Raw genomic sequence first — 24,700 nt, forward strand, 5'->3', positions numbered from 1 at the left:
TCCTTCACTTGTGACTGTAACTCATAATTTTGTGAATTATTTGCAAGAGTATTCTTGTAAACAAAGTAAATTAGCACATGATAGGTCTATTTGTCTGAAATACTCTTAAACTTCCCTTAGTGCTTTTGGGTAAAGAAACATATCCCAGATGAAAGCAGTTTCTTACTTGTTATTCTTAATTTATTCAAAAGACTAAGTAGCTTAAAACATAATTTTAATTGTTTTTTCAGCATGCTTAATCTATGAATCTGGCTTTGAGCTTGCTGTGACCCCAATTCCATTCAATTCATGTACAAATACAATCTTTTAACTCTGCCTACTCTACCATATTGTCACATGATTTCACTGGAAGGAAACTGGACTTGTGATTCTCCAGACCAAACCCACAGAAAGTGCAAAGCCAGGTAAAAGACAGATTTAGAGAACTATAGTACATCAAAACTACAGCTCTGAATGATTGTCAAACTTTGTGAAATCAAAGGGAAAGTGTTAAAAAGCTATTCAAATGGCCTTTGAAGCCACTTAGACCCTGTTTATACTTGCGATTTGAGGTGGCCCGGGGTCGCCTTTTCTCATATGTGAACGCTTCAAAAAAGAATAGGCAGTCCAGGCCGCTGTTTTCAATGCGGTCCAGGGCCTGCAATCCGGGACCAGGGTCGGCCTTGATATATATATGAACGCAAAGCCGATTTAGGGCCGGCTTTTCGTATCACATGACCAATGTGGTTGCATAGCTCAGTAGACACTCCCATGTGCGGGAAAGGTAAATAGAAAGCTGAATGCTGTGCTAGGCAAGATGGTAATTATTTCTACATCATACAACTTGAATTATTTCTACATCATACAACTTTAATTATAAAAATATTAAATTGAAAAAAAAATCTAGCTGGTTAAAGTTCAGGTTGTTTCTTTCACATAATATACGTTTTTCATAAATGAACCCTCCCCAATGTTCCAGGCCCATTTATGAAGATTTCCTCTCTGTTTATTTATTTATTTATTTATTTATTATTATGAACAGGTGGAAATTTATGGGGGAAAATAATCACAATGTGCTATTTAAAATGGTAACATTTTATATAAATTGCTAATCAATGCTTTCCTACTGCATTCATATAGGAGGCTGTGTGGTCCAGTGGTTAAAGAAAAGGGCTTGTAACCAGGAGGTCCCTGCCAAGCTGTCGGGTAATGAAAAAGTTAAAAACATAAACCTATTTATATGTAAAATTGTTGTCTATAGAGGGTATTGTAACTATAACGTAAGAAGGTTTTGTTTTTTTATGTTGTAGAAAGCTAATGAAAAGAATGAAGAAAATATTTTGAGAACAGAGGAAGTCCCTGAACTGCAGTCTGTATTGATATTCTTGACACGAGTATGTAAAAATTTAAACAGTAACCTTCTACTAATGGCTCATATCATTGCCTGACATTTTGTACATTATCTATTATCTAAACAGCGGAAGACAAAGCTTAATGCCGGTGCCTTAAAAATTGTCCAAAAAGAAATTAAAAGTTGGAAAGTTGTGTTCCCTTGCTGCACTAAAACAAAATGTGCTGTGTCAGAGTTAGACTGAGCATAAACAAATAAGAAATTCTGATAGAAAGTGGCATGGAATTAGCCGTCATTTGAGACTGTGACATTGTGGTGCCATGGAGCGTCTGTGTGCTGAGATTGTGTAACACTGGCCTAAATATTGAGTCCTCCAGTGTAACAAGCATTTAAATGGAAATGGATTCACTGAAGGTCACTTCTTATCTTTCCTCCTGTAAGAATAACAACGGTATGCTTTTCTTATGAATCTGTGCGCAAAACTTAGATGGTTTATAATGCTAGTATAATGGTTTGTTGCTTTATACAGGTCTGAATGAACCTTTTTATATACCGTATTTGCTCAAGAAATTTAAACCCAAAACACAATCCTGAATTTGGTGGGGGTTGACTAATACACGAGCAAACATATGAACCGATCTATAATTTATAGTAAAAGCCTATATTTACTGATTGCAATGACCGGCGGCAGCATGAACGCTATGGAGGGGCATAATAAGGTAAAATGTCAGGTAAAATACAGACGCAGTTTATTTGAATTACAGCCAGACCACCCCCACCCCCCCCACACACACATTCCATTGAAATACATACTTCTGTGTGGGCTAGAAAGGAAGTGGGGGTGGGGCTTTTATACTAAAATAATACTATTTTAGGATATATAAAAAAAAAAAAAAACATGTACTGTATTGTAATACGCGTCAAAATGACACGTCTGGCGGTTCTAGGTAGAAGTGCTGATAAAATTGTTGTTTTTGAAAAATCTGCCACTCAAACGCCGTCAGGATATCTAATACATATATTTAGGAAAAAATAAATATTATTATTTATTTATTTATTTATTTATTTATTTATTTATTTCTTAGCAGATGCCCTTACCCAGGGCGACTTACAGTCATAAACAAAAAATACATTTCAAAAATCACAGTACAAGTATTAATACAATTAAGAGCAAGATAAAATACAATGACTTCAGTTCTAGTAAGTACAAGTATATAACAAAATACAATTCAATATCGGAGCAGATAACAGTGTCAGTGATAGTTACATCAGGATACGATTAAATGCAAAATACTACAGATTGAATAACACTTGTGGCAGATTACAGTACAGTACTCTGTAAAGTGCAGGATTAAATACAGTATAAATGCAATGGGGGGGGGTTGACTTTTACACACTGTCCTGTTACTCTGCAAATATGGTAAACAATGTTTTTATTTAGAGGTCAACAAGACCAGTATCCAAAGACCTTAAACTACAGCCCTGGTTATAAACACAACATTGTTTGTGTTGAAAGGTTCAAAGACCTTTAAGTTAAAAGTGGTGTTCTAAATAACGACTCTTAATATTAGCAATGTGATGCTGCCAGGTTCATGCAATGTTCTTGAAAATACTGTGACCATAAGTTACCTCAAGTATTGGTAGCGAACACCTCCCCAATTCATCATGTCAAGAACAGATCTAGTTAAGGTGAGTCAATCGATCAATGTCAGGTGGGCACAGAGAGTTTGAATATTATACATTGCAAAATAGATTAAACATTGTTCAGTTTCATATTACATCTTCAGAATCAAATATGTATGAGGAGAATTATGCATTTTTAAATTATTTTTCATGGCAACCTCATTCCCCTAGTTCATTTAAGTTCTCATCACAGAAAAATAAAAGGGGCTGCTGAAAAGCCAAGCCATTTGTGATGAATGTATCTTAATTCATGTCAGGTATTGTAAGTAATTGACTCCTGCACATAGTCTCTCATTACAGCGGGATGTTGTCTCCGTGCACCCTTTTTAGGTGATGTCTCAGTATTGAGGTTACAGGGTCAATAAACTTGACCGTCACCATAGGGTTGACTCACCACATTCAGCGATGCTGCTCTTAGCGTTTAGTATAAATCACAAATCATGCTAGTTAAATGAGAAGCACCTTCGAGGGGAGGAATTCACTATATCAATAATAAGTGGTCATGAAAAAATACAAATAGATCTAACAAGTCTGTTTTCTGGTCCCCGTGAACTCAGTTTCCCATCATGTCAGTTCAATACTAAGTAGCAGGAGCAAGCTTGTATCGTAGTCCAACGTTGTTCTGTTGGAAACCTTGGTTTGAAAGTAGACAAGATTACAGCTGCAAAAATTGTTCTGATTTGACAGATGCATAGCTGACATGCAGAGTAAGAAAAGTCCCATGTGTGCGGTGGTACAGGTTAATATAAAAAATAACAATACAAATAAAAAACATGACATCTGGTGCTCAGAAGTGGTTGGTATTTAAGACTGAATTTAAGGCTGTGAAGACAAGAGTGACATTTACAGTGATTTTCTCCAAATAGTCTATATCTTCAAGTGCCTTAGATTGAGTTGAAATGACAACTCTGTGTTCTATTTAATCATGGAAGCCTGTATGTGAAAAACAAAATCTACGGCTCTGTCATCTTCACCTTGCATACCACTTAGGAAAAAAAAGTCAATAAAAAATTGCAGCAGCAGCGAGTGAGGTCATTGTTGTTATAGAGGTGTGTGCTATAAATAACATTAAGTTTCAAAAGCTCACCGTATAGAACACATAATTGCCATTGCTCCTGAATTCACAAACCTATGAACTATTCTTCCTTGGCTTGTGTGTAAGCAAATATGAATATAGTATAATATATATATATATATATATATATATATATATATATATATATATATTAACCTTGGTATTTCATATGTTGTGTTATAGTTAATTCTAGAGTGAGGTTCACATATTTACACATTACACTGTTTAACCTCATTTGCACCCTTATTTGTCTTTTATTTTTGCACATATTACCCGACTCAATATAGTCTGGTATCTGTCACTGTCTGTGAGCTGAAGATATTGCATTTCAAAGCATCTATTATATTATATTGTCAAAGTTCCAGTATAATCATATGTATCATACTGAGTTAAAATAGATGCAGTTTAGAGTCCGTTGATCATATAGTAAATCTGGCATTTCATTATAGAACAAAGCTGTAAAGCACAGTGTTAGCCTTGATAAATCCTGGAATAAAATTGCTATTATTTATTTATATAACTATGCTGTAGAAAAAGATTTACAGCAGAGAAGTAGCCATCAAGTTTAAAGGTGACGCAGGAAAGCATCAGTTTTTTTTTTTATTTAATGCTTTAGATCCTAACTATTGGGAAATAATACTATTAAGAGGACCTGGTTGTTTGCTGCTAAGACACCATCAAGCCCCCCCAAACTTAGCATATTTTGTACATTAGTTAAGCATCTTAACAGATATACTGATTAACAGATGTATTGATGAGCAGTTATTGATCTTGTAACATTATATCACCTGCAGCGGTCAGAGTGGTTAATGGCAGTGGATCACGCAAGACTTCCCAGTAGACAAGATTAGGCCCAGTCTATACTTGGGTATGGAGCACTGGGACAGTAAGGTGTGCTGTTCCTTTGATAAGACAATATCTATGGTATGGTATACAATGACACACACACACACACACACACACACACACAGACCTATAGTACTGGTAGATTTGATCTAATTCTATTTGATGGATTCATTGATATATATTTTTAAACTGTAATGTTTATTTTGAAAAAGTTATTCTAATTAGGCAATACCCTGCTGAGGTAATGCAGAATTATTAGTTTTAATGGATGTTGCCTTACAAATGATTGGAGGGTACCGACCACAAATTGGAAATGGTTGACTAATTTTATTTTTTATATATTTTCTTTCCAATTAATAATGGCATTGCATACAATGCTTGTCGATAGCTGCTACAGTTTGTGATATTATATTTATTATATATTATTTTTTCTTAGCAGACGCCCTTATCCAGGGTGACTTACAATTGTTACAAGGTATCACATTATTTTTACATACAATTACCCATTTATACAGTTGGGTTTTTACTGGAGCAATCTAGGTAAAGTACCTTGCTCAAGGGTACAGCAGCAGTGTTCCCCACCAGGGATTGAACCCACGACCTTCCGGTCAAGAGTCCAGAACCCTAACCACTACTCTAAACTGCTGCCCACATATACAATTAACTATTAACATAAGTTATAATTAAACAATCTAAAGGTTAGTTTATACATACAAATTCATACATTCCCCTTATTTATTGTTACTATGGCAGGATAAATAGAGTTTAATGCTTAACTTTTCTGAGATGTGCACGCAGACTTAGGGTCTCATGCACTAAACAGAAGTAACCAGTTTACCATGCAGTAAGTCCGTTACAATATGTATTTTTTTAAAGTAAAAAACTATTGTAGACAGTGAATTGCAAATGGCACAATCTTACATACAACTAAAGAATAACTTTTCAGTTGTATAAATATGAATGTGAAAATATTTGTTTTTCTTTCCAAGAACAGCATCTATCAATTAGTATGCAGCTTCAGACAGCCACACTAAGATTCAAACACTTGGCATATCAAAACAGAACACTTTTTATTCATTAGCTAAAGCTGGCCAGGGATCTCATTAGTGGATGCCGACTTATAATTGATAGGTTTGCATTGAGGAGTTGGAGAATTATCGACTTCATTAGTTTGTGTACCTCAGAGATAATTCCACAGTGGACACTCTCTGAACTCTAATTGGACCAGAACATATTATGAAAGCCAACTACTTAATTGTATTATTTAACATTAATATAGTACTGTAAGAAAAGAAAAATGCTGAAAAATTAAAGGAAAGAGTTCTAACCAAAATCCCAAATTAACTTTATGAAAATCACTGCTCTTTCTTTTGATTCTGGATATATATATATAGAGCTATGGCCAAATGTTTTGCATCACCCTATAGAATTAACTCATGTTGCTTCATAAAGTGCTTTGTAGTTGTCCATATACTGTACTACTATTATGGCATTTGGTAGACTTCTGCAATATCATTTTATAGTTTGATTACATAATGTTAAATAAAATGTCTCAATTATGTTCATATAGTTGCTTATTGTAAATTCTGTCTCAATCCTAAAATTCAAGGTAATGAAAAACTTTTGGCCCCCCTCCTGCCAAGCCGTAATTTTCGCACTGCAGATCCACAGCAATGCCACCAGACCTATAGTGCCGGAGGACAACACAGATATGGCGGCTCCACTGCAAAACCACAGGCGCCCTATCGGCCACAGGGGTCGCTGATGCGCGGTGAGCTGTGGATTCCCCTGCCGACCTAAGCCCTCCCTACCCGGTCAGCGCTCAGCCAATTGTGCGCCGCCCCCTAGGAACTCCCGGTCACGGTCGGCTGTGACATAGCCTGGATTTGAACCTGCGATCTCCAGGCTTGTGGCGGAGTGTCCCACCCCTATGTATTATTATTTGTATTTTTGTTTGCGGCGCGGGTAAAAGCGCAGCGTCTTTTATTATTATATTTAAAAACCCCGTGAGGATGCACGGCTGATCAGCTACTGATTATTTAACTAGCTGACAGTCATGCATCCTTACCAAACGCGTGCAGACTCTGGCCGAGGGATAATAAGATAATTAACAACTAGTTAATCCCTTGGCCAGAGTATATAAACCTGCAGCTCTCTGCACTTGTGGTTGGAGTGTAGAGAGGAGAGTACGGGGAGCGGAGAGAAAGAAGCATTTAAAAACAATTGCTAAAACGTGCCCTTTTGTTTGGTGTTTTGTTAAAATCTTTTGTTTTTTTTATTAAACACGCTGAATGCGATTGCATTCAGCTTCACCCGCCCATCCACTGTTTTGGTTTGAGTTACTTCCTGGTCCGTGACGTCATCAACCTCACCACTGCAAGCCAGCCTGCCACATGGCTATAGGGCACATCTTGCACTCCGGGCGGAGCGCCTTTACTGGATGCGCCACTCGGGAGTCCCCCAAGGAGGCCATTCTTGCTTGTTTGGTTATTAGTAGCTTATTGATCGCAGAATCTAATCAAGCAGCTTCTTGAAGTATCCCAGGGTGTCAGCTTCAACAACATTACAGGGGAGTTGGTTCCAGACCCTCACAATTCTCTGTGTAAAAAAGTGCCTCATATAAGTTTTTTGGAATGCATTTTAATGTACTTTCACTGTTCTTTCGCAATGCTTTACATGTCTTTTATAATGGAGTCACCAAGAAATCATATTTCAGTTTAAAACTGAACCAAAAACCCAGTCAAGGTTGAAAGAACAATATGCAGAACCTTTTCCATCCCAAGGTGTATAAATAATGTTTACTTTGAATTCTGCCCATACCTCTTATATTTACTTTGATTGATAGACACACAGAAAGAAAGAGAGAGACTGACAAGTGATTGCTTAGACAAAGAAATAGGTGTTTGTCCACTCAATCATTCATCTTTTTCTCATTTTGTGAGTGTCAATTACACCAATCTTAAATTGAGTGACACTGGATGTGTATGACAGCATCAATTGGACAGAGAGTAGTTTGTTGACGTGGTATTGGAGGTGGAAAACAAGGGTCAAAGTGTGTGACTATCAAATGACAGTGTGTGACTGATCACGATTGAGTGGGTAATGAGAAGTATTCTGTCTGGATTTACTTTCCAGAGGTTTAGTGTCATTTCAGTGATAAATGTACTGTCCTGATGTACTGACCTATAACCTTTGAACCCTAGTTTTAACAGAGAAACCACCATACATGTCTGTAATACTGACTAAGATGGCTATATATTTGTGTATTTCCGTTGCAATACAGGACATTGATTTGTGTTGCACACCTATTTTCAGTATGTAATCTCCCTGTCCATTCCTTGCATGTTATACATGGCTCATATCTCAGCTGCTTTTAAGCCATTACTTTCAAAAGGAGTCCAGAGTAGCTTGTTGTTTTGCATTTATATGTGGGTTTTTCTTTGTTTACTAAACACTGTCCTCATGCACTCTATCATATGTGCAGGAATTTGTTTCCCTGAGCTCATCTATTTTATGTCGTGTGTTGGACATGGTGATTTATAGCGAAAAATGTCAACCTGTTCTTTATTGTGTCGTACTGTCTCGCTATAATGTGAATGTGTGATAGGTCTGAGAGGTAAATTAGACTCCTAATTTGTCATGGCTGGAATTATCATCAGGTTTTGTAAAGCAGCCACCATTTTTTTCTGGGCCCTTTTTTTTTTTTTTTAACCCATTGAAACACATACATTTTATTTATGTTGAAATACATATTTTTAGAGTAGTTTACATTTCCATGTTCAGTTAATAAGAATTTACTGTATTTTACTATACTTTAGTACACTTAAAAAAATTCCATCTGAGAGTTCCTGATTATTTTACCACCTTTTTATGCCCAATTTAGAATCTCCAATTATGTTCCCTTACTAAAGCAATTCCCACAACAGCTCAGAAGCACTGAAGATCAGTGAGTATCCTAAGTCAAGTGCCTCTTTACACTCACAAGCTTGAGATTGAATGTCAGTAAGCTGCCGGCCTCTGGAGGATGAAGGCCAGCCCTGCAGGTGTCCGTTTGAGCTCACCAGTCGCCTGGCCTGTTTGAATGTTAATTCCTTAATTCATTTAAATCGATTCTTTGTTTAACCCCTGTTCCACCAATGATGACTTTGGATTGTGACTCTGCAACAACAACAACAACAACAACAACAACAACAATAATAATAATAAACTATTTAATTGCTGAGCTGGGGTTTATTTGGCTTGGAAATTTGCTACAAAGCTTTTTATATTTAGATTATAAGTCTGATTTCATGTAAGGTTAATTTAATCGGAAGCCATTTCCATGTTATGCCACTCAATGCAACTAAAACCGTACTGGGGAATTAGTGACCTAGAAATAGAAGGAAGATAGTCAGTGAAAGACATTTTAACTGGCGACATGAAGCTGATATGTACAAATCAACATGGCTGTAACAATGAATTACACTAATTTGATTTTACATCTATCTCTGATAATAACTGTATGCACCCATGGTATCATCATCCTCTGCTCAGCTGAATAGAAAATAGCAACATTACCATGTAGCACTGAAAAACCCAGTGGAATAGCAAGCAATTGTGCCCAGTTGTCAAACCCGACATCTTAATTAGAAATGGGCATTGCAGTGATGGATGAAGAAATAAATGTGTTTACCAGAAATTATAGACAACAATGGATTTAGACTTTGTAATAGAATACTTGGTTTTATAATCTAATATAAAGAAGGAATAACTGTTTTTTGGAACAGTGGAATCGTTTATAGACAGCATTCTGTAATATTCATACTGTCATTGCTGTTTTACTAGACACAAAGAAAATGTGGTATTTCTTACATCTAAACTACAGCATAGTGTTGAAGGGCAACAGGTTCATGGCTATACTGTGGTGTACCTGATTAGTTTAGACTGAGTCTGAGACAAAGTGAATGTGAATAACAAGAACAAAATATTAGTTTAGATAACTCTGATATTTGCTGCCGATAAAAAGTGACACACACATGTATAGTATTTATAGATTTGTATTGGCAAAATATCTATTGTACATTATTATTATTATTATTATTATTATTATTATTATTATTATTTATTTATTAGCAGACGCCCTTATCCAGGGCGACTTACAATTGTTACAAGAGATCACATTATTTTTACATACAATTACCCATTTATACAGCTGGGTTTTTACTGGAGCAATCTAGGTAAAGTACCTTGCTCAAGGGTACAGCAGCAGTGTCCCCCACCACTACTCCACACTGCTGCCCACACTGCTGCCCACACTGCTGCCCATTCATACATACATTACATACATTATAATATTCCATAATGTTCTCATTTTGTACTTGCTGTGACAAGTATAATCTAAACATTAAAGCAACTAGCTGAATTAAAAAGATAAACTTCTAGCCACAAGAAATACCTTATTAAAACATGCATCCCTTCAGAAAGACTTAATGCATCTCGTAAAATAGTTAAGCCTAATCCCAAATCTTGAAATTGGCCTGAATAAATATAGAAAAAAGACATCTTAAAAGAATACAGTCCAGTATTTGTATACCGTTTGTGACTGGGTAGACTGTGTTATGTGGTCTGGTAAAAAAATAAATAATAAAAAAAAAACATTTCTGAACCGTCTGATTATTTCTCAATTCCCCAATATCCCTCAAGCATCATTCATTTTTTTCATCTTTCATTGTGTTTGAACAGCATTTGTGATATATCATGGAAACATGGAATGATCAATACAACAACCAAAGTTACATAACAAGGGCACTGGATCATCACCTGCACCAAGCTAGCGATCACATGACTAAACATAGTGTGCAGTAGTGATCAAGCCCCCTTTCTTTTTTGAATTCTCTCTATAAAACTTTTTTCCCCTAGAACTGTCAGGCCTAATTGTGTCCAATGGGGGCTGTCAGTTGGAACATTAATTAGATCAGTTATACATTTGTTTAAATAATGGTGCATTAAATCACAGTAGGTTGCTAACAAATTATGGTCATGCTACGTTGCAGAGAATATGAATAGGCCATTTTCTGTGATTTATGTCTGCTCAAGTAAAATAACTTAATAATTATTCAAAAGTGTCAACAGGGCTTGCAAGGCAATTGTGTTTGTTTTGATAACAACCTTGTGCTTGTTAATTTGTTCAAGTTTCTTCTAGGCCTGTTCTGTATACTGAATTACTGCCATGTAGTTATTTTTCACTTATTAAAAAGTGTTTTTAGCAAAAATGCACTCCCTACAGAACTAACATCTGTTTGCACCTGAATAGCAGTCAAGAGCTGTCAAAGCTCTCTTTATGGGCTACTCTGGAGAACCTTCAGAAGCTTTAATTGCTGGGTCATCTGTGAGTTGTCAGAAATCCTTATTATGGGTTGATACATGATGACAAATACACATTTATAGTTTCTTTTCACTCCCAAACCTTTCAAGGCCCTTTATAGACAAGCACGTGTTGCTCGGCCTACAGAGACATAAACTATGTTGTAACCGCTAAAAGAACCTGCTTGTTGAAAGCTGTGAAGCATCTCTAATATTTCTGGGCAGGCAATTCCACAGAGATAGTACATGGTAATTAAAGGAGATGACTCCCAGAGGAACATATCCATCTGCTGCTGTAGCACTGAATCCTGGTACATATGATCTCAGCTGAAGGCTTAGGGTACACGTGGAAATGTCACATGAACTCATTTCCCAAGCTCCAAGAAACAGCAGTATCTGTCTGATGTACATTAGGGGACAAATGGAAACAGTATTTTATTTATGTTACATGTAGGGCTTCCCTCTAGCAGCTGAAGCACTGACATCAGCGTAAGACATACTCGACTGCTTAACTGCAGAGCTAGCTCATGAGCCATGAGGTTAATAGTTCACATCCAGCTCCTGCTTTTCTACTGAATTCAGTGGGCTGAGATGCAAATCCATCTACACAGGTTGAATGGTAAAGCCTGGCTCCATAGTGAATTCCCATACTGTACGGGAACATGGACATCTTTAAACAATTTATGACTTTAATGCTTTGATTCTATTTTGTTCTGTTTTTCATGTAAAAGGAGGAAGTGACCTATAATTGCCATGTATGATATCCACAAGTAGTCTTGCATCACTTTTCATTGTTTTATTTGAACGTCTCACACTTATTAATAGAACACAGACAGAATACACAGAAAAAAAGATGACAGAGAATCGCTGATCAAGAACATATAAAGAAATCATGCACCATGTTCAGTAAAACTACAATGCCTTTGGAGAAATAATCCAAATTCCCAATATTTCTGAAATGAATACAGAAAAAAAGATGTACTCAGAGCTTTCAAAATACACTTCCCCATTTATTGGCCAGTTCATCTCCTCTACTCCATAATTGTCAAGAACTGAAATCTCTAACTGGTTCATAGAAAGAAAGAAAAAAATATATTTGTTACCCAAGCATCAGTTGAATGACAGTCAAATTAGTAGCAACCAAGAATAGAACTTTATCACCTGACTACATGTCATCAGGCTGGAATGACACAAGTAATTAGGTGTTTAATATGAGGGATTCAAATGTCTTGTGCAAAAAAGGCGAGTAGACATGGATATTAAAAAAAAAAACCTCTGAAGTCCGGTTTGTTACAAAAGCTACTACAAACAGTAGCTGATACATGTTAGAAACTGAGCAGCCATCTTGTCTTTTGAACCATTGAAAGGCAATACCAAGGCCTTTTTCTGCATCAGTATTCTGTATAAGGGTTCTCTATTAAATGGAAGTTCACCACCACTACACAATGCATGGTTCCAACAGTGAAATACCAGTCTCCTGACACCCACATCCATAATCTTAAAACTGGTACTATAAACAATTTCTACTAATATTTATATGTGGGATTTAACGTTCTCATTTACTAAATTGCTTGCTGGACTGCCTTTTATATAACATTTTGAAAAAGTCTCAAACATGTTTCTAAGAAGGAGGCGTTTTTTGTTTTTTTTTTGCTGTGGAAGACATCAAATAAATGTGATATCTGAGTATAAAGTGAAGATAACCAACTATAAACAAGCGATACATTTATACGGCTGCACTAAATGATAAAGAATGTTTTATAATTGAGAGTTACCATCCACAACATGGTATATTGTCTGTGGCAATTTAAATGCTATAGCTGATGCTGAAAACAAAACTGTCTTAATTATTATTATTATTTATTTCTTAGCAGACGCCCTTATCCAGGGTGACTTACAATTGTTACAAGATATCACATTATTTTTACATACAGTTACCCATTTATACAGTTGGGTTTTTACTGGAGCAATCTAGGTAAAGTACCTTACTCTTTAGCATTCCCAAATACATTTTTAAATGGATGCTTGAAGGAATGAAGTTGTAATTGTGTGATGGAAGCTTCAGACCAATTAATAAGTTCATTTGTCAAGACAGAATCAAGACCTTGGTTATTTGGTGCTCAAGCTTTCAGAAAAGACTAGTTATACTTGAATGAGTCATATCAGCATCAGCCCTGAACATGGTGTTATCTTGAATCTGTGCAGGAAATAACACTTATTTTTTCCATGGCTGGATGGTCCTAAACTTGGGCTGAAATAGAGTTACTCGATTTGTAAAATTGCTTCTTTTGTCTAGAGTTATGGAAAAAAATGTCAATGCCACTATAGTGTGCCATATATATTGTATTACATATGTATTACTGTTTAGTAAAGTATAGTTTTGTGCATATTTTTTCAACCTCAGAGAATTCAATGTCTTAACTTTCTCCAGAGGTACTGCATTGTAGGCAATCAAATCCAAATAACTGTTATTAAATGGGCAACACAGCATGCACTTTCATGTGGTAGAAACCACCAAACCTTATTAAAAGCTAATGCTACTTCAATACTTCAATTTGAATATCAGACAGTGCCTTTATAACTGGTTTTGTTTTGATAACTAAAAACTATTTATTTCATATCTATTACAAATAAATGACAGTGAACCTGCTATTTTTTTAGCATGTTTAGCTCAGTTGCATGTCAGATTTGATGGCTAGGACCTCCAACAGCATAAACCCCGCCCATACACTGTGCTTTACTGTTTATGAATTGAGTACATCCAGCTGTGGGCCTACAGGAGGCCTGAATTAGACAGATGTGCAAGACAGCTGATAAATAGGTTGTTTCTTGAGAATAAAGCCCAGACCTGCATCTGAAAAGCTCTATAGTATAATATATCGTACGTTGTGATGTCCTTGGTGAGTGAGTTACAGTTTTTAATGGATTGCAAATGCAGCTTTGAAGGCCAGCTTTATAAATGGGTTCTGTGCTGTTACATGAGTTTGTTCTCCTTCTCATTTCAATGGCAATACAGCCTTAAAGGGCCTCTGATACCTTTTTAGTCATTAATTTATAGGAGAGTCAGTCCATTGAAAGCTAAACATGATAGGTCTCTGGACTGGATTGTAAACCAAATAAAGTTAAGGGAAAAGAATCAAAGATAAATGTTGATTTGTCTAAAAGGGGGTCAAGTTTACCACCATAATATAATGGAGGCTTATTGCAGTTATATGGACGAGAGGATAACCCTTATTTACTAAAATCCAGGGCTTGCCTTTCACCAAAAAGTACTACAGTTATTGGTCCTCCAGTTTTTTTTATAATCAACAGGGGCTTTCATTTGCACATGTAATTTGCAATCAGGTCACTGTCCTTTTCACACAGAGCTGTTGTATGTTCTTCCTTTTATTAAAACATTGCTGTCTAAGAAGACTACTCGTCAACATTTTGGAATTGCAAATTGGATCCCATAAATGGCACTTTGCCACTGAAGAGAGTGCATTTTCCAGATTTCAGTATACAACTGTTTCTGCAACCAACGAGTTAGCAAAAGAAACATTAATGAACAGCTGTGCAATTAACTTCCAAACAGAAGAAAACATTACATACTTAATGCAATGTGTATTTATAATGCACACTCACTTGTGCACTTGAGTACTCTATTCCACACCAGTGGAATTTCACTATGCTTTTTTGAGTTGGATGCAGTGGGATTCAAATTGGGGGCATGGTGTCTCTAATACAAGGACAAGTCATTTCAATTATGTTTCGAATGGGTCTTCTGTATGGTTCAGTTTACATTTTATTTCTAAACAAATACAACTGGGATACAATTACAATACCATGCAAAAATGGTAAAGCTTTGTACCAGCTTTACATCTTTTTTAATGTATTCTCATTTTGTTGATCATTAATGAACATTTCTGTACTATGGGTGTTGTCGAGTGATTGAAAATGGGTCGAGGAGTCGAATGGGTCAAAGTTCAAGTATATTTTCCTCTAGAGGAATTATCACTTTTTGATGTCACTACTGTGGTATTATCACTTTTTTTTAGAATAGCTCAGAATGCAAATATAGCCTTCATCCATATATATATATATATATATATATATATATATATATATATATATATGTATATATAGACACACACACACACAGTACATATATGTATTTGTCTTCAGTCCCACTTGGTCTAGCCTATTCATATCTTAAAACTGTTGTTGATGTCAGTAATTCTAATACTATTGCATTTTTCTACAATTGTTTGTTTTAGTTTCTCTACATCAGGAATTTTTTCATCTAATTTGCGTTATATGATGCCTTCTGAAGCTACAGTACTCATTATCATGCACACTGGCAAATGGGAGATTTAAGATGCCTGAGAAATCAGATCTGCCCCACACTTGTGTAAGTATCAGTTAATCAGCCAACCAGCTGGTCATCAAATCAATACATAAATATGTAGTATCAAGTGTGATGTGACCTTTGCTATAGTAATATTTTGCTGATTAATAAGCACCAGAAATCTATTTTATAGAGATTATTTTGTGGTTTTAGTTTAGTCCCGGTACTACAAAGTAGCCACTGATTACGAAAGCACATGCTACAGTGGTTGCATGCTATTATCATTTATGTTAAAAATGAATACTAACAGTTTGGTATGTAGCCACATTAGCATCAGATGCTATCTGCTCACAGCAATACAATACTTGTTTCTAGTTCCTGCCAAAGCCTTCTATCAACCCAGTCCATCTGAATGTGCATTATAAATACACATTGTGTAAAATGTGTGGTTTTCTTTTGTTTGGCTGCCAACAGAACATCTGTTCATAGTCATTTTTTTTTCTTTTCTAACTTTGCAGTAAACAGTGGGACAAAATAACAGATGCGTGCTGAAAACCATTGGGAGACACCACTGTCTCTCAATTTGAATTCTTATTAAATTGTGTGCAAAAGGCAAGTGGCTCCAGTTGGAAAGCAGACTAATGATCTTGTTGGTATCATTCAGAGTTTAACTACTTTGCCACATACACATTATTAGAGACTTTGATAAACAGAGCATCCATCTGAGCCAATGCTTGTGGGATTTGTATGTTTCAAGAATGTAATCGCTGGCCTAGTTAACTGGTTGCCCTTGTTAAAATGAAAACTATTGGGTTGTTGACAATCTGTTGTTGCAGTTTTCCTGTAAATGTGTCTTGGAGCTAAAAATGAATTCAAAAGAAGATGAAAAAAGAAACAAGGAAATAACCAAATTCCTCAGTAAGGGATCCATGTGAAACCTTTTCCTACAATGGTAATCACTGAAAGCCAATCACAAGCCAAGCCATGTTTGCTATTATTCTTGGCAGCTACCCCTGGATGGTGCACCATTTTATATATTAATTTTATACAAAGGTCAATCAATGACAGAGTCTGCATTTATGCATCTCAGTTTATGCTTACCAAACCAGTAGAAACTCAATTACTTCTGTTCCGCATGTCACTGTCAACTGGGATTTGAATAGCAGACACCAATACATATTTAGGTGATAGTTACTCATTTAGAGACCAGATTTATGAGGCAGCACAGAGAATAACCATTCCCTGCATCTTCAGGGGAACTTAATTCAGCTCTATGCAATTCAAGTAGGTTGTGCTGCTTTAAATGCATTGTAATATGCCACAAAGAAGCTCTGCGACATACGCTATGCAGGGTCTGTGTTTCAAATCTTAAAAAGGATAAGAACTAAAGAAATTGTAGGAACAGAAATAGCAATTCAACTTTTTGCTTTATTTTGGGAACAGTTACAGTAAAAAGCCTTTCTAAACAGTTCAAATATATTTGCAGTCATTAATTTAACATCATGTATTGTTTTCTCTTGAAACAGATGTTATTCCCTCATGGTAAATCTTTTGAAATAGTTCTTCCTGAATTCCCTGAGTGTTATATATATATATATATATATATATATATATATATATATATATATATATATATGTTTTATTCTATTTAAAACAATTTCAGGATGAACCTCTTGAGATACAGTATACAAGTTATCTAATTTATGAGAGGGTCTGTATGCAGCACATTTGTTTTTATGTTGTTTAATGCAAACTCATTGTCATTAGCACCCCTCCCTAAGAAACAGTGCTAAATTGGTTCTTTATTCTAGCTGTTCACAGCCGGACTGGCATGTACTGGATGTCTAAATAGGTCACTGCAAATTATGCATACTGGAGCAGTCGAAGTTTGTAAATTAAAACCAGTGTTCAGACTGGCTCAGCTTGGCCACAATGTGTGTTCCAGAATTTCAATCAGTTACCTAAGTGTTTATTGTTTATCCACTGTCTTAAAAGACATTGGCTTAGTAGGGCAACCCAAATTCTTGATTTGTTTTGAATGCAGATTTTACGGCACTCTATTAGGGTTGCCAACTGTCTGGTTTTGGACCGGACATCTGGTTTTAAGGGAATTTGTACTGGGTACGGTCAGAACCACTGACCGGACAGCAAAGGTCCTTGCGAATCTTGCTTACTCACTGTTCATTGCCGTTTGGGTATTTCCATTCTCGCTGAGCCAGTCCACTGTGCAAACATTTTTTTTTTATTATTATTATTATCGGTCTGTTAAGTTTGAGAACTACACTGAAATGTATTCTGCGTTATTACTGAGCATCTATTATTTTAAAAAAATCATACACAGCACCCCCCCCCCCCCCCCCCATCACTTCACTCTCTTTGCTGGTTTTGTCCGGTTTTGGAAAAATGGAAAGTTGGCAACCCTACTCCCTATAGAATTAAATCTTAAAAGCTAAACTACACTACTCCAAACAATTAAGCGATATTCAGAGAGATGTACAGGGTGATTAGAAAGTAAGTTTACCACATCAACGCACCATATCACTTACTTTCTAATCACCCTGTATATTGGGCATATGTACATAGGCCCACTGACAAAGTAATTTCCAGTACGTATAATCTGTGTCAGGTCTGCATGTGATCATTGCTTGGAACAGTGAAGACTAGACACACCCTAAATCTTCATCTCTTACAAGCTCAAAGGAAATTAGACAGGTAACAGGTAACTGATTGTCCCAAACTCTCAGTGAACCTAGTACCTGACAAAAAAGATCAATAGTTTCTAATAGGACTGTGACCGCGTCTTACGTCACGTGCGTGGATAGCCGCTGTTTAAGCAACACAGAGAGTCATTGGGGGTGGAGTTGAAACGCCGGCACAGGCGCGCAGGATTTATTAATACAAACAGAAAAGAAAGTAAAGGTGGTCATGTGACGTTACCAGCCATGGTAACGCACAGAGGACACATACAGCAAGCTGTACAAAGGCAAAATAAAACACAGTACAAAAACTACAAATAAAAGGTGCCCCAGCGGGCGAGCGCTAGCCTTATAAACCAGGCGTCCCGCTCCAGGAACCGGCTACACTAAGGAACCCTCGCTATACATCACATGGGATCACTATCCCCTAACTAACCTACTCATGAGCCGGTATTCATACAACGACTCGTGCTGCTTCATACGGCCTTGGCTGGGCATTGCCTTCATAAGCACTGCTTGCAGTCTCAGGGTTGCGTAGCTGTTGTTCCTGCAGAGAGGACCCTCACCTCCCGAGTATACGCTGCTCCCCTCTGGCATGGCGTTACAGTCGCCTCGAACCATCTCCCGCGGATGCTTTTTAACTGACGGACACTCGATCAAGACCCACTCACCTGCTGATTGAGGACCAGCACAGCCAATCACTTGCTGCCCTTCCCCTCAACAAAGCCTAGCAGGCAGCAAGTCTCAATCGAGCGCCCGCCTGTAAACAATAATGTAATTAAACAAATCAACTCGAAAACGACATACAATAAACCAATTTCCCCATACAAATTATATCAACACTAAACACACATGCAGGGCAATCACCCTGCTTCAAGGACATTTAAAAAAAGCCATCGGATAGGGTGCCGGCTGCCACTGTCAGATTAACAGGTACCACAAATAGTGTCTGACCTATAGATCTCTTATGAGTTTCCAAAATTATTTATTCCAGATTCCCCCCCGAAACCACCTCTGACAACATGGAGATACAACTATCCAGTTTATTACCTAAATTCTAATTGAATGAACTATATCATTCGACATAGCTTCCTAAAACAAGGGACCTAAAAGTGAAGGGTAAAAAGAAAACAAAAAACGAATTAAATGATAGAGGCTTTCTGTTTATCTTCATAGTGACTGAGTGACCTCTGGAGGGGCCTAGCAAGTACACTTCAGTCTTCAATACAAACTACAGGTAGTGGACAAAAAAATGGAAACACCTGGGTAAATGAGTTACACCAAGTATATTGAAAGCAAGGGCTTCCACATAGGTGTGGCTCATGTGTTAATTAAGCAGATAACATCCCAGCATGCTTAGGGTCATGTATAAAAATGCTGGACAGTCCTGGTTGCCTATAATTATGGCTAGCATGGCTGCAAGAGGAGACTTCGGTGACTTTGAAAGAGGGGTGATTGTTGGGGCGCGTTTGGCAGGAGCTTCAGTGACCAAGACAGCTCAACTTGCTGATGTTTCACAAGCAATGGTGTCTAAGGTGATGTCGGCATGGAACTCCGAGGGAAAGACATCATCAGCAAAGGGCAACAGTGGGCGGAAGTGCATTAATTCGAAGTGCAAGGCAAAACAGGCGAGCAACTACAGATCAATTGACTGGAAATTTCAACCTGGGGCGTGAGCAGCCAGTTTCATCAAAAACGGTCCGCTGAGAACTCCACAGAGCGGGATACCATAGTCGCCCAACACTCTATTAAGTGACTTTACATTGGTGTTTTCATTTTTTTGTCCACTACCTGTAGGCTACAACGCTTCAGGCATCATTTTAGAAATTGAGATCTATTAAGAAAACAAACAGCTTTGAATCAAGCCAAAATCCCTTAATCATCTACCTAAACTTCGTTCTTCTTCCAAATAACACTAGCACTGAACACTGCTTAGATAACAATCACTCATATTCCTGTGAAGGAATGGTCTGTCATTAAAATAAGGGATTCATTTTGAGCTCTTAATGCCATACAAGGTTTTAATGACATGTCATGACAAAATGAAACATAAAATGTCTTTACTGGATAATTAATATAAAACATATACTGTATTATACTTTTATGTTTAAACCCCTGCTGGTTATAGAATGTCATTTCTATGAACTTCCAGTAGCGCCATCAATCTAGAGTACTTTTGGATAAATGGAAAGCATAATTAAGAAATGACAAGGGCATAGCCCAGCCCAATTATACTTTGATATACATAGGTTGGGAAAATTCCATTAAAAGACACCATTTAGTCCTGAACTTTGAGCTGCCAGTACTGCTGGTTAATATTTCTAAGCAGGTAGAAAATGCACAATGGAAATTATGCAAAATGTCAATGATTTTTTTTTTTCCAGTCTACATGCATTTAATCCTGTACTTCAGAGTAATATAATCTGCCAAGTGTTTAATCTGTAGTATTTTGTATTTAATTATATCCTGATGTAACTATCACTGACACTGTTATCTGCTGTATTATTGAATTGTATTTTGTCACACTTGTACTTGCTTGAACCAAAGTCATTGTATTCATCATTGTATTTATCTTGCTCTTAATTGTATTATTACTTGCACTGTGATACTTGAAATGTATTTGTTTACGACTGTAAGTCGCCCTGGATAAGGGTGTCTGCTAAAAAAATAAATACATGTATTATACCCACAATTCTTTGAATTAAATACAGCCATCCTAAAATGTATAAACCTGTTTTTTCGCTGAGCTTATTGCACTGGAATTTGATTGCCTTCAATGATGTTAATATGTTGGTCAATAAATAATGCCTGGGAGAAAACATTAGCAGGACAGATATTGAGTTAAAGGGAGGTGCTACATAGATCTGGGACCTACATTTCAGAAACCTTTTAGAAAAGGTTATTATTATTATTATTTATTTCTTAGCAGACACCCTTATCCAGGGCGACTTACAATTGTTACAAGATATCACATTATTTTTACATACCATTACAATATTTTTTACACATTATTTTTACATACAATTACCCATTTATACAGTTGGGTTTTTACTGGAGCAATCTAGGTAAAGTACCTTGCTCAAGGGTACAGCAGCAGTGTCCCTCACCTGGGATTGAACACACGACCCTCCGGTCAAGAGTCCAGAACCCTAACCACTACTCCACACTGCTATATAAACAAAGCTCTTTTATAGCAGTCCGTGACAGCCAGCCAGGTGAATCAATAGCATTGTTACTCAAAATAACTCCTTACAAGTGGTAGTGAATGAGAAGAGAAAATAACGCTCAAGAAAGTTAAAATGCCACAATCTGCGGTAAGAAGCTATGTCTTTACATAAGAAACGTGCCATGACTTTACAGTACAAACAAAGATGCAAACTTCTAAGAGTTTAATGCATCACACCATACAAGGTAATTTCAACCAGAATGATATACTCCCTGTTTTATGATGATGGTCTTGATAGACCTCAATAGGTTCTTCGGAAACTGTGACAATTGGGAAAAGGCACAGACCCTGAGCTGCTCTGTGTTTCCATTCCAAACATAACCCAGCATGTTCAGAATAAAAACACAGCTGTCCTGCTGTTAGGATAAATCGATGACACAGCATATCTCTGCTGAATGCAACTTCAATGCTTAGGATGTACTCTGCAGGAAATGTTTGTAATGAAAAAAAAACACCTGCTTCAAATGTATAGACAAACTTTTCTGGGATGTATTAGACTATGCTACATGTCTAGGATGTGTAGGCTAGAAATATAAATCATGGATATAAGCTGCTTAGAGAAAATCCGGGTACATTGCATGAGTACACTTGAGTTGACCTGACATTTAGGTTCATAACTACTAACATTAGATTACCATTGTGGTGTGAATAGATTGATAGAAGCTATGCTTCCTTCAGAGTCTTTAGGTTAAAGGCCAAACATCTTCTTATTTTAATCCCTATTAAGGAATACTGTTTTTTTAACATGTAGAAAAATGAAGAAAACATGATTGAAATGCCTTATAATTGATTGTATACAACCAGCCTCAGTTTAAATCCCAGTGAAGGCAATACTCACACACTGTCTTGAATTTGTTAACTAGTAGAAACCAGCATGTAGTGAGAATAGGTGTATACATGCATAAAAACAAAAACCTTACTAGCTCTTTCTAAATCTTTTATTAAACAATGTATAACATAACTTCAAAGTCTCGAAATAATTCAATGATGCTTTACTTTGGATCCTATTGTAAAGGGATTTGTTTCATACCTAAAAGCTCATGTTCAGATGAAAACCAGGGTTCACATCCTCAAATCAACAATGCAGTATGTGAGCTGAAAAGCAAGGAAGATTCAAAGGTTTGTCTTTCAAAATCAGAGCTTTTATACAATATTAAAAACATCAAAGGAAACATTTGAGCTGCTTTCAGAACCAGTCACTTTAGTTTCAAAGGCAGCTACTTGTACTGGAAGGATTATTGAAATATTTCTCTGCTGAGTTAATTAGGTGTTTTTTCACCCTGGTGTTCTGTCAGTTTAATTTCTGTTAGTTCAAAGGCTGACACTTGTGACAGTTATGTTTGTGTTTTATTGCATACAATGGGCTTGCTAGTGTTACGTTGATGTAATGATGTAATGGGATTAAAAATGCTCTTCTGATTTATTAGAAGATAATATTTTATTAACAGACAGCTCCCACAAAAGAAGGAAAATACCCACTCACTGGCTATAAACAGATTTATGAGCCTAATCATTCGCACACAGCATCATTTTTGTGCTGATACATTGAACGGTAAACAATCATTTGACTTTTTGATCACATTCTTTTGTAGCACTAGCTTTATCTTAGCATAGGCTTGAGTTGTTTAGAATTTACAAGGCACATTTTTAGCATTTTTTTTGTTTTACTCTATTGGTGGGTTGAAATGCTGTTTATCATCAAACATTCAATGAAAGCTGAAGTCTTTCAAGTGCAGGCCTGCTTACTCAGCAGACAAATAGTATTGAGGCAATTATTATTGTTTCAAATCATTCTGTATTACTTATACACAATTGGCTTTAAAATGAGTCACACATGTCACTGTGTCTGCAGTATTGTATTCTCAAAACGTGTTTTTTTTTTTCTTTTGTTCTTGAATAGGTTTGGAGTTCATGAAATGTTTCACAAATTAAAATGAGTGTGCAGAATTATAATTTAAAATGGATTGAAGTAAAAAGGAACATACAAACTAAGTGAAGACCTAGGAGGGAGTATTGCTCTTTAAGCAGATAAATATTTGAATGTACATTTAAAGGAGTGGTATGCAGGGTTTTGACTGCTCCCCATTTTCCTCTATTAAACAGGTCCTCTACTGCATACTCTGCCTTTTGTGATGCTTGTTTATAAAAACTGTACCATGTTGTGTTAAATCCCATATTCCTTCCTATGTTTTGTTGTTTATTATATATATAATAGAAAGTCCAAAATTATAGAAGAGTGATGAGTCATATATTGTTTTGTGATTCAAATTAAGCAATGTCATAAAGAGAGCCAGATGGATTATAAATGGTCCTCCTCAACATTTAATTATTTAATGAGGACATCAATAATTTTAAATGGACTCTAATAAAAACATAAAGTTTGTCATGTAATAAATGAGACAGTATAATTCAGTTGACTGCTAAATGAAAAAAATAATGATACATATGTATTTATTATTACAGGAGACTAATAAAAGGGTGAATAGCTGGTGGCTCAGTGATGTACAGTAATTCTGTTACAGTTCTATTACAGTCTTGATTGTATTATACAAGAAAAAATGTATAAACAACAACTAACAAAAACTATTATCCTGTACATCCGTGGCAATTTTAATTTGAGTAAAGAAATATGATCATTTAAGTATTTATAAAATACGGATTTGTTGATTATAAAGATTCTGAATAGGTTTTAGTTAACAATCGTGTGATGAGTTCAGGGTTTGGGGTCGTTTGTGCCTAATAACACTGCCCATCTACGTTTCCAGGGGCATCTACACATATACCTAACCCTACCCTTACATTACAACTTGACCCCAAATCTAAAACCTAATCCTTTCTGAATGTATATTCAGTGGGAGGAATGAAATATACTGCTTTATACAATGGATGTTAAATCATGGATGCTCAGGTACAGTTTAGTACATTATTCAGTGCTAGCCAGTCCACCTTGGATATCAGATATTGTCAGATTTCAGAAGCTACTGTAATCCAGATCGGGCCTGGTCAGTGAACTTCAAGAATAAACTGACTCTGCACAAATTGATGTTGGTGACTGAGGACTATCAAATGATATACAGTACAAAACACACATATATGTAACATTCAAACTGGAAATGTTGTAATAAGCAAACTCACTTCAGGTATATATATATATATATATATATATATATATATA

The sequence above is a fragment of the Acipenser ruthenus genome, chromosome 20, assembly GCF_902713425.1.
Source record: "Acipenser ruthenus chromosome 20, fAciRut3.2 maternal haplotype, whole genome shotgun sequence".
NCBI lineage: Eukaryota > Metazoa > Chordata > Actinopteri > Acipenseriformes > Acipenseridae > Acipenser > Acipenser ruthenus.